Raw genomic sequence first — 12,433 nt, forward strand, 5'->3', positions numbered from 1 at the left:
GCTCCAGTTTGGCTTTCTTTTGGGCAGTGGAAGGAGAAAACTGCAGTGGTTCATCGCAGAGGTGGCAGCCACCCCAAGCTATGGCATGGAGTCTTGTGGACCCAGGTCCCCATTGCTTGTGTTAGATCTGTAGCTGTCTCACACTGGGAACTAGCCATGGAGCTTGTCTTGGGCCTCTAGCCACAGCAGGGCGCTGCCTAGGGATGAAGTCATTCTTCTATCACGTTTGTCCTTATCTAGAATGCTTTTCTAACGCAGACACTGCAGGGCTCCATCTTTGCAGATGCCCCCTATCCAGTCATGTGGTGTATTTAGGGCGCACAGTGAGGTCACTTCACCACCATTACTGCTCCTCTCCTCTGCCCCTGCTGCTGCACCATCCACCCTGCATGTGTAATGAACTTCTCTCTACGACGAAAGCTGGTGTGTATCCTGCTCGTCTTGGAACTTCCTCATGATTTGAGGAAACTGCGATGAGGTGGGCCCAGCTCTCAGGGTGGACCCATAAGTTAGGGTCGAGGCCACACAGGAAACTGGTTAGAATGCTGGGCCCATGGGAGCGAGACCCTTGGTAGGGACTTGTCTCTACTTTTTCTCCCCAGTCATTCTCATTCTGATCCTGATCTTTACAGCACTGAGAAAGCTACCAGCTCCAGGCCAGTCGGTGGACTTAGCACCACCACAGCCTGCTATAGTCTGGTGAGACATGCCTCATAGGGAGGCCACAACCTGGACCATGCCAGGCCCCTCACATACTTGTCTGTGAGGCAGATCTCTCCCATTCTACAGATGAGGAAGCTGAGGCTCAGAGAGATGCCGAAATTAACAAAGTCCACTCCCCGACACCCACTGTCTTGTCTTGGTTGTTGTTTTTTGGGTTTTGGGTTTTTTTTTTTTTTTGAGACTGGGTCTCACTCCCTCACCCAGGCTGGTGTACAGTGGCCCAATCACAGCCTCAACCTCCCAAGCTCAGGTGATCTTCCCACTTCGGCCTCGTGAGTAACTGGAACCACAGGCACACGCTACCGTGCCCAGCTAATTTTTGTATTTTTCTGTAGAGACAGAGTCTTACAGTGTTGCCCAGGCTGGTCTTGAACTCCTAGGCTCAAGTGATCGGCCCGCCTCAGCCTCACAAACTGCTGGGATTACAGGTGTGAGCTACTGTATCCGGCCCCTATTGTCTTTATCGTTAGTTCACCAGTAAACAGAAGACTTTGGAACGAGATCCAAGATTGGAATTTTTTAAATTCTAAATTGTTCTCAGCTGAATTTACATTAAAGCAAAATCAGCACTGTTTGTTTGCTGCTTCCCAGGATCATGTGTCCCTCCAGGCTCATGGGAGTGGCTTTCCAGTATCTGCCTGGTTATTTCTGAAGTCTTCTGTCCCAGCTTTCTATCACCTCTCTCTTTTCCACCCCTTCACTGCCACCCATGAGCAAATGATTGTGGCCTTTTAGGTTCTTGGCCAAAGCCCTGGTCCTCCTGTGTTACCCAGCAGAGATGGAACTCATTGGGTCACTCTGCTAAAGTCTCCAATGGTGTTAAATATCCTTGGAGGAGCAGGGAGTTCCGAAACAACCCAAAGGATGCAACGCTAACTGAGCCATTCTAACGCCAGCCTGTCAGCTGCAGCCAGGCACTGTGCCTTTCCAGAGGCCCTGGTCCTGGCTGTGGGACTCAGCAGAGACTGCCAGGGGCCTGGACACCCACCTCAGAATGACACCAAGCATTTGTTCCTAAGGAAGCAGAGGACAGAGTGGCTAGGAACACAGACTTAACCATCAGCAGACCTGGGTCGAATCCATCCTTGGCCTCTTTCTACATGACCCTGACTGTGACTTTGTTCCCTCCTGTAGTGCCCGTGGAGGCAGGAAGCTGAGCCCGGCTCCCAAGAAGCAGTGAGGGCTCAGCCGATGATGATGGTGATGATGATGATGACAAATCCAAGCCAAGCCTGGGAAGAAAAGAATAAATAGTCTCATAAATTTTAAAAAGCCCAGTGCCCATCAACAAGAGGACAGATAAATTGTATATTCACCCAATGGTGAATTTGTTCTAAGGCAGTTAAAAATGCATGACATACAGTTGCATATATCAACCTGAATAAATCTCAGACACTTAGTGACGATTGAAAAGGGCACAGTATGGGAGGATACAGACAGGATGGTGCATTTACATAAAGCTTTGAAACCTCACAAAGAGCACCATATATTGCTTATGGATACATATGTTGTAAATGTGTGAAAACATGCATGGAAATGACAAATGCCAAAGTCAGGATAGTGACTGCCCATGGGGAAGGGATGGTTATTATTGTGTTGTCTTATATCTTTAATTCCAAATAAGCCACAAGCTTAAAGTGCTTCATTGAATCATAAAGTATTAATACACTCATTCTGATTGTGGTTATGTATTAAGGCCAGCCACAGTAGCTCATGCCTGTAATCCCAACACCGGGAGGCTGAGTAGGGTGGATCACGAGCCCAGGAGTTCGAGACCAGCCTGGATAACGTGGTGAAATCCTGTCTCTACAAAAAATTAAAAAATTACCCTGGCTAGGCAAGGTGGCTCACCCCTATAATCTCAGCACTTTGGGAGGCCAAGGCAGGTGGATCATGAGGTCAGGAGATTGAGACCATCCTGGCCAACATGGTGAAACCTTGTCTCTACTAGAAATACAAAAATTAGCTGGGCATGGTGGTATGTGCCTGTAATTCCAGCTACTCAAGAGGCTGGGGCAGGAGAATCACTTGAACCCGGGAGGCAGAGGTTGCAGTGAGCTGAAATCGTGCCACTACACTACAGTCTGGGCGACAGAATGAGATTCCTTCTCAAAAAACAAAAACAAAAACAAAAAAACCGCCGGGCGCGGTGGCTCAAGCCTGTAATCCCAGCACTGTGGGAGGCCGAGGCGGGTGGATCATGAGGTCAAGAGATCGAGACCATCCTGGTCAACATGGTGAAACCCCGTCTCTACTAAAAATACAAAAAATTAGCTGGGCATAGTGGCGCGTGCCTATAATCCCAGCGACTCAGGAGGCTGGGGCAGGAGAATTGCCTGAACCCAGGAGGCGGAGGTTGCAGTGAGCCGAGATTGCGCCATTGCACTCCAGCCTGGGTAACAAGAGCGAAACTCCGTCTCAAAAAAAAAAAAAAAAAAAAACCCTGGCATGGTGGCATGTGCCTGTAGTCCCAGCTACTCAGGACGCTGAGGTGGGAGGATCACCTGAGACTGGGAGTTCGAGGCTACAGTGGTGAGCTGTGATTGTGCCACTGCACTTCAGCCTGGACAACAGCAAGACCCTGTCTCTAAATAAATAAATAATACATGGCACTTATGTGCCAGGCACTGACTGCTTTATATGTGACTTGCTGAATCTTCTCAACAATGCTAGGAGTTAGGTGCCATCATTAGCCCTATTTACAGTTAGGGAAGCAAAACCACATAAAGACAAAAGCCACCCAGTTATTACATGGCTGAGACTAGATTTAAACGCAGCAGTCTGACTCCAGAGCCCATGTTCTCCACTATCAGAAAAACATTACTGGCTGGGCACGGTGGCTCACACCTGTTAATCCCAGCACTTTGGGAGGCTGAGGTGGGTGGATCACTTGGGGTCAGGAGTTCAAAACCAGCCTGGCCAACATGGTGAAACCCCATCTCTACTAAAAATAAAAAATAAATAGCCAGGCGTGGTGGTGGGCACCTGTAATCCCAGCTGCTTAGGAGGCTGAGGCAGGAGAATCACTTGACCCCAGGAGGTGAAGGCTGCAGTGAGTCGAGATTGTGCCATTGCACTCCAGCTTGGGACATGGAGCAAGAATCCATCTCCAAAAAAGAAAAAACATTTTTGGTATAAGCAGACAGTGGGATTCCAGTGTGAAAACAGTGTTTGTCTGTATGGGCTGGAACAAATGACTCTTCAAGGATGATGATTTTACACAAGCAACAAAAAAGAAGAAAAAGAGTGAAAAGTGGCACAATAAAAATTGGATTTTCCTGGGCCAGTGAGTTATACCTGCCTGGTCCCCACGCACTACCTGTTATAAAAGAACGTTGTCAAAAAGTGGATGAACACAGTGAAATATTTCAATTACTTCAAATATTTCAATCGATTTCAACTGAAGCACAGTAATCTTGTCCATAAGCCAAGCACATTTTTCCAGCACAAGAATACATTCTGGAATGAGACTGATGAATTCCATTGCTAAAGGTTGGGAAGAAACCCAAACTACAGAGACAGTGATCAGAGTTATGCTCCTTGGTAAAAGGTGGCACCGACTATTGCCAAGAAGCTTATCAAACCAGCTGCTGTTGTCCGGGCACAATGGCTCATGCCTGTAATCCCAGCACTTTGGGAGGCTGAGGCAGGTGGATCACTTGCGGTCTGGCCAACATGGTGAAATCCCGTCTCTACTAAAAATACAAAAGTTAGCTGAGCGTGGCAGCATGTGCCTGTAGTCCCAGCTACTTGGGAGGCTGATACAGGAGAATCACTTGAACCCAGGAGATGGAGGTTGTAGTGAGCTGAGATCACACCACTGCACTCCAGCCTGGGCGGCAGAACAACAATCTGTGTCCAAAAAGAAAAAAAACACAGCTCCTGTTGACCTCCAGCATTCTTTGAGCAGCTGACACTGTTGGCTGGTAGGAAGCGTTCGTGATGGGGTATATGGAAGGACGCTGTCAACATGTGCTCCCTCTTACAACTGGATTGAATGGTGTTGAGCAGAATTTGAGTCTCCTGGTGGGAGCACTGCCTCTGTGAAGGTGAAGTGCTCAGGTAGTGCTTGCTCTGTTTATCATTAAAATTGCGTGCTCAGACGACACCGAAAGCACAGACAAAACAAGAAAAAATAGGTAAATTGTTCTACTTCAAAATTTAAAACTACAATCAAAGAAGACAGTCTACAGGGTGAAAAGGCAGCCTCAGAATGGGAAAAACTGTTTACAAATCACATATCTGCTAAGGGGCTAATATCCAGATGCATGAACTCCTATACTCAACAACAAAAAACGATCTGATTTTAAAATGGGCAGAAGTTGGGCATGGTGGTGTGCACCTGTAGTCCTAACTACTTGGGAGGCTGAGGCAGGAGGATGGTTTAAGCCCAGGAGTTTGAGACCAGCCCAAGAAACATAGCAAGACTCCCAATCTATTTAAAAATAAAACCAAAACCAGAGAAAATGGGCAAAGGATTTGAATAGCCATTTTTCTAAATAAATTATACAAATGGCAGGTAAGCACACAAAAAGATGCTCAACGTCACTAATCATTAGGGAAACGCAAGTCAAAACCACAATGAAATACTACCTCATACCCATTAGAATGGCTACTAGAAAAACAAAAAACAGGCCGGGCACGGTGGCTCATGCCTGTAATCCCACACTTTGAGAGTCCAAGGAGAGCAGATCGCTTGAGCCCAATAGTTCGCAGCCAGGCGGGCAACACAGTGAAACTTCATCTCTACAAAAAAAAAAAAAGTTAGCCAGGTGTGGTGGCACATGCCTGTAACCCCTACTACTTGGAAGGCTTGCTTGAGCCTGGGAGGTCGAGGCTACAGAGAGCCATGATTGCACCACTGCACTCCAGCCTGGGCAACAGAGTGAGATCCTGTCTCAAAAAATACAAATAAAAATGGTTGGGGCAAATTCCTACCCATTCTCTGTGAAGCACCTGTGCCCCTCCCTATGGCATAGAATCCCTGGCCCTGGGGGGTAATGGTATGGGGATCCACCACCTCGTCTGTTTATAAGAAAAACAAAGCGGGGGGAGATGGGTTAAAGGTCCTGAATTAGCCTCCCCTGTCCCAGCAGTGGCTTCCCTCAAGACCAACACAAGACCTTTTTTTTTCTTTCCACCCAGGCTGGAGTGCAGTAGTGTGATCTCGGCTTACTGCAACCTCTATCTCCCAGGTTCAAGCGATCCTCCCTCTTCAACCTCCGGAGTAGCTGGGACTACAGGCTAATTTTTGTATTTTTAGTAGAGACGGGGGTTTCACCATGTTGGCCAGGCTGGTCTCGAACTCCTGGCCTCAAGTCATCCCCCACCCCCTCCGGCCTCGGCCTCCCAAAGTGCTGACATTATGGTGTGAACCACCGCGCCCGGCCAAGACCAACTTCTTGGTGTCTCACAGAAGCCAAAATGCCCAGGGAACGCCCAGCGCTCTGGCAAGGGCAGGACTTCACCCAGAGCTGCCCCCAGGGTGCCTTCTGCCTGGCCGCCGGCGCTCCCTTCGACCAACGCGGAACCGACACTCTAGGCCGAGACACTGTGAGCAAGGAAAAGGCCGCCGTCCGACACCGGTCACGCAGCGGGTAAGACGCGGCCTCGGGAATGGGCTTGGGAAGGCCGAGCTTCCGCGGTTGGTGGGCGTCTAATATTCGGGCTGCTTAGGGATTGGTCACCTCTGGCCCTGGAGGCGGGGTTCTTGGAGTAAGACGATTGCTGATTGGCTGGCTTTCCGAGGCCGGTGTGAAGGATTGGTCATTTTATCTGGGTGCTGGGTTAGGCAGTACCTATACTAAAATTGGAAGCAATGACGCGCAGATTGGTGAAGCGTTCCATATTTTTTCCATGTGATACCCTAAAGTAGGATGAAAGACTATGCTGAGCAAAATAAAATGGGCCATCAAGGAAAAAATAAAAGGAACGGATTCTGGGAGTTAGCTGTTACCAGAATAGTCTCTTCCTACAACAGGCACTTTTAATTTTCCCTGTTTATTGCATAATGGTTACCAGTCAGGCTATGGAGTTGAGCCTGGAATTTGACTCCTGACTTCCCTTTGGAGTCAAAGGGAGAAGTTACTTGACCTCAATTTTCACATCAATATAATGGGAATAATGTAAGTGCCTCCCATGTAGGACTGCTACAGAGATTAAATATAATCATCTATGTAGAGCCTTAGGACAACGCTTCGCAATTAGTTATGACTGTCACTCTGTGGTGGCTATGTAGGCCTGTAACAGCTCACCCCCTCACTTCATTCCAATCCTTTACCTCATGCAACTGGAGAGATCTTTCAAATGCAACTTGGAGGCTGGGCACGATGGCTCACGCCTGTAATCCCAGCACTTTGGGAGACTGAGGCGGGCAGATCACTTGGGGCCAGGAGTTCCAGACCAACCTGGCCAACATGGTGAAACCACGTTGTTGAGAAATGTTAAGTTTATGAATACTGATGTCGGGAAATGTTAAATTTATGAATACTGATGAATGCTGAGTGTATGATAGAATATATTGTTTGCTAGGATGAATGATGGCAAGGAAAACCTAGCCACCCCCGCCAGTAGAAAACTACTGGGGGCATTCCAAAGTGGCAGGACAATATAAAAATATCACACACCTGTTAAAACAATTCTTTAAGCTATCTGACCCTGCCCCCATGGCTCCCTCGTGGAGAATACTTCTTAGGTTGTTTGTGATCAGTGGTAAGTGGGCTCCAGCTGCCTACTTGGCATGTTTTGTGTTATAAGAAAATACCGAACACCTTTGTTAATAATGAGCAGCTGTTCAGAGAGAATAAATGCATGGGTCAGCGTCTACTTGGGCCCTTCAGCCTGGAATGCTGTCAGCCCCTGCGGCTCTCAGTTCAGAAGGCTGCTGGTGCCCCCCCCCCCCCCCCCGCCTCCCTCCTCCCCATAGACCCACTTTGTTGTTTTATCTGGGTGTCTGCCTCTCATTTCTGTCAGTGCTGCCTGGGTGGGGGTCTCTATGGCCCAGCTGGTACTTGGTACCGTCTCTACTAAAAATACAAAAACTAGCCAGTTGTGCTGCACTCCAGCCTGGGCAGCAGAGCAAGACTGTCCCAAGAAAATAATAAAGTAAAAATAAAGCAACTTGGAACCTGTACTTCTGCTGATCAAATAATGCACTGCTTCTTCTCTGGTCTAGGAAGCTATGTGTTAGGCTGTCTCTCTGCCTCTCTTTTACCTGCTCCCTCCTTTTCTCAGCTGCAGCTTCTCTGGCCTTCATCAAACTTGAGTTGTTTTTTCTTGTCTTAGGCCCTGCGCTCTTTCCACCTCCACCCACACCTCTTTTGGGCAGCACCTCCTTCTCTTCCAAGCCTAGCGCCTCCATGATGGGGGCTGTTCCTGGCTCCTCCTCCTGTTTTTGGAGCTCTCTGTACTTTTCCTCTGTTGACTAAAAGTGAAATCTGTCCTTCATCGACTGATTGGAGCCCCTCTTGGCTAAGGAACCCCAGGAAAACCTTAAAACAGTTCCCAGCCATAATGAGATGGGAGGTCAGACACGCCTCATGAAACCCCCCTCCCTTTTACAGTTTAGAAACAACGGACCAGCATTCATGTTAAAATAGAGATCATAAGACCGGCAGAACAGACTCTGTGGCAATAAAGTAAAAAATTATAAACAGGACCTCGGGCCACGGCAGGTAGGGATGAAGTTACACACCCCGCACTTGAAGAATAGGCTGTCCTCCAACTGCCACAAGGTTTTCTTCTTTAGTAGCTAAATAAGCTCTAGATGACCTGGAGATAAGCAATATTAAAACAATTACAATTTATCCAGCTCCCAGAGGCTGAGGGACTGACCACCTTTCCGCTAGCCTAACTATAGATTTCACTGGACAAGAGACTGATTTCAGATAAGACCATGGACTGACTGGCCAGTTTACAGAGATTGTGCACTTGAGTGTCCTCATTTTTGAAAAAGCCCTTTTGACAAATAGGGCCTAATTGTTAATATATTTAAATGCCAAATCTCCACCCCAAAGTAAACATGGGTCAAATGGTACATGCATGTTTGTTCAATGTGCATGTGTTCAACCACCTTCATGTATATTCATAGCCCCTCCTGTAACCTACTAAATATGTATGTTTGGCCAACCTGTTCAGCATAAAGTTCCTACCCCAACCCCTCCTCCTACCTGTCTCCGGTCTTGGCTGGAGGCACGCTTCTCAGACTGTGGGATGACCACCTTGCAGGCTGTAACTTTCTCTAAAGGAGTCTCCTCCTCTCCTTTCCCAAATTTATGAATGTGATTTTTTTCAAGTTAACATGTCATAGTACCAAAGCGCAGGTGAAATTCTGCTACTTACGTTCACATCTGATTGACGTCTTCCCAACACACATGGGGCATTCACTTTAATAAGGCATAGGAGCAGGGATCTATTAGTTGAATAAAGAAAGGGAGTGAATGGATGAACGAATGAAGGCACTTAAGAATCAGCTGTTTGCCAAACAGGCTCCAGCCCAAGGATCAGGAGTACCTGACCTGCTGAAGAAAGTGCTCTTCATCTCAGAACTGATAAACCTGAACGTTTCCATCATTTCTCTGGTAAAGTGCCCAATTTACTTGAAATCTTTAAAAATTGGCACGTTTGGCTGGGCCTGGTGGCTCATGCCTATAATCTTGATACTTTGAGGGGCCAAGACAGGAGAATTACTGGAGCCCAGGCATTCGAGACCAGCTTGGGCAACACAGGGAGACCCCCATCTCTACAAAAAAAAAGTGTTTAAAAAATAGCCAGAGGTGGTGCATACACCTGCAGTCCCAGCTTCTGGAGGTGGGAGGTGGAATCACCTGTGCCTCAGAGATCAAGGCTGCAGTGAGCCATGGTTGCACCACTGCACTACAGCCTGGGAGACAGTGAGACCCTGTCTCAAAACACAAAGAAAAATGGGCGTGTTTGTGTCACCTAAATTGACAAGCCACCATCATGATTATTGTCACTACAACCATTTGTTGTGAACTCATCAGGTGTCAGGTGCTGGGTTTTTGACATGGGCCTCTGACATGCTTTGCCCACATTTGTAATTTTTTTTTTTTGACACAGTGTCTCTCTCTGTCACACAGGCTGGAGTGCAGTGTGGCATGATCTCAGTTCACCGGAACCTCGGCCTCCTGGGTTTAAGTGATTCTCCTGACTCGGCCATCTGAGTAGCTGGAATTACAGGCATATGCCACCACACCCAGCTAATTTGTGTATTTTTAGTAGAGATGGGGTTTCTCCATGTTAGTCAGGCTGGTCTCCAACTCCTGACCTCATGATCCACCCGCCTCAGCTTCCCAAAGCGCTGAGATTACAGGTGTGAGCCACTGCTCCTGGCCCTTTTTATGTATTTTTATACAATATTGGGGTTTCACAATATTGGCCAGACTGGTCTCGAACTCCTGACATCAGGTGATCCGCCTGCCTCACCTCCCAAAGTGCTGGGATCACAGGCGTGAGCCACCGCGCCCGGCCAATTTTTTGTATTTTCTGTAGAGACAGGGTTTTACCATGTTGGGCAGGCTGGTCTCCTGGCCTCAAGTGATCCACCCAACTCGGCCTCACAAAGTGCTGAGATTACAGGCGTGCGCCACTGCGCTCCTGGCCTGCAATATTGTTTTTAAGTGTGGATCCCTAGGAATTACTCCTGGATCAGAATGGTTTATTGTTTAGGCAGTGTTTCCTCAGTATTTAATCCCCTTATGCCAGTGAGGGCTCTGCCCCATGTTGATGGGTCTGTATGGGGCTTGGCCATGCTTTCAAGTCAGCCCCTTGTCCTGCGCTGTTTCCTAAGTGGGTGAAGCCTTGCATCTGAGCGCAGCCTTCCTGACCCCTGTGTTGGCCATTATCCCAGGAGTGCTCCTTGGCTGTCTCTCTCTCTCCAATTCTCTCTATTCTGCTGCTCTGTCATCAGGAAAGGAGCTGCCAGCCTCCTCTAAATTGCTCTCTACCAAGATCTCTGTTGTTCTTTATGTGTTTGTTTTGAGGCGGAGTCTTGCTCTGTTGCCCAGTTGCAGTGCAGTGGTGCGATCCTGGCTGACTGCAGCCTCACACTACTGGGCTCAAGCGATCCTCCTACCTCAGCTGCAGGCCACCAAGCCCAGCTAATTAAAAAAAATTTTTTTGTAGAGATGAGGTCTCACTATGTTGCCCAAGCTGGTCTCCATCTCCTGACAATGTTTTTGACAATGCTCTGTTAAATAAAATTTATAGAAGGCCATTGGTTTGGATTGAGTCCCTGCAATAAGCCCAAATGGCCAAACTAAAATGAAGTCATTCAAGCTCTTCTATGTTACCAAGCCGAAACTAAGTTATTTATCTGACTTTGCATGAAGCCAGAAGAGTGAGAGATAAAAACCAACTCCCTAAACAATTGAGATTTAGCCAGCATGACAAGGAAGTCCCCTCTGCTTTAACCTTTATAAGGAAAGTCACTTTTTTTTTTTTTTTGAGTTGGAATCCTGCTCTGTCGCCCAGGTTGGAGTGCAGTGCCTCGATGTTGGCTCACTGCAACCTCTGCCCTCCGGGTTCAAGACTTTCTCCTGCCTCAGCCTCCCAAGTAGCTGGGATTACAGGCACCTGCCACCACACCCAGCTAATCTTTTTTTTTATTTTTAATAGAGAAGGAGTTTTGCCATTTAGGCCAGGGTAGTCATGAACTCCTGACCTCAGGTGATCTGCCCATCTCGGCCTCCGAAAATTCTTGCTACTGTGCCCCACTGAAAGTCACTCCGAAACAACCAATCAGCCAGGCATGGTGGCTCACGCCTGTAATCCTAGCACTTTGGGAGGCTGAGGTGGGTGGATCACCTGAGGTCAGAAGTTCAAGACCAGCCTGGCCATCATGGTGAAACTCCATCTTAAACAAACAAACAAACAAAAACAATCTACTTTTTGTTCTATTTCTGCTTTTGTCAGCCTTCTCTATCTGTAAAACCAACCTCTTCTGTTCAGCTCATCAGAACACTCATTCTATCACCCAATTCTAGAATCACAAAAGCCAATTAAGGCTAGGTGCAGTGGCTCACGCCTGTAATCCCAGCACTTTGGGAGGCCGAGGTGGGCAGATCACCTGAGGTCGGGAATTCAAGACCAGTCTGGTCAACATGGCAAAACTAAAAATACAGAAATTATCTGGGTCTGGCGGTATGTGCCTGTAATCCCATCTACTGGGGAGGCTGAGGCATAAGAATCACTTGAATCCAGGAGGTAGAGGTTGCAGTGAGCCAAGATTGCATCACTGCAGTCCAGCCTGGGCGACAGAGCAAGACTCTGTCTTTAAAAAAAAAATTTTAACTTAAAAAGTCAGCGTTTCACTCTTGTTACCCAGACTGGAGTGCAATGGCGCGATCTCGGCTCACCGCAACCTCCGCCTCTTGGGTTCAGGCAATTCTCCTGCCTCAACCTCCTCAGTAGCTGGGATTACAGGCATGCGCCACCATGCCCAGCTAATTTTTTGTATTTTTAGTAGAGATGGGGTTTCACCATGTTGACCAGGATGGTCTCGATCTCTTGACCTCGTGATCCACCCGCCTCGGCCTCCTGAAGTGCTGGGATTACAGGCTTGAGCCACCGCGCCCGGCCTAGCTATGATCTTTAAACTGATCAGTTGTAATTTTGTCTTTGGCAGCCCTTAACCATGGAGTTTTTGAAGCAGTGACAGAAGTACAGTTTCCTTGGCAGAGCCACAGAGTTC

General features: G+C 47.8%; 1 long non-coding RNA gene across 1 annotated transcript; it reads right to left on the reverse strand.

Annotated features, from left to right (window-relative positions):
* Positions 1–1,791: 1,791 nt before the first annotated feature.
* Positions 1,792–7,628, reverse strand: LOC116535882. The gene is made up of 2 exons (XR_004262382.1): positions 6,411–7,628; positions 1,792–1,955 (listed from the first exon to the last, which is right to left on the reverse strand). It is a non-coding gene; the product is annotated as an uncharacterized LOC116535882 (long non-coding RNA).
* Between the last annotated feature and the right edge of the window lie 4,805 nt (positions 7,629–12,433).

Source organism: Sapajus apella, unplaced genomic scaffold (assembly GCF_009761245.1).
Source record: "Sapajus apella isolate SASKATOON/1434 unplaced genomic scaffold, GSC_monkey_1.0 scaffold97, whole genome shotgun sequence".
In the NCBI taxonomy this organism is placed as follows: domain Eukaryota; kingdom Metazoa; phylum Chordata; class Mammalia; order Primates; family Cebidae; genus Sapajus; species Sapajus apella.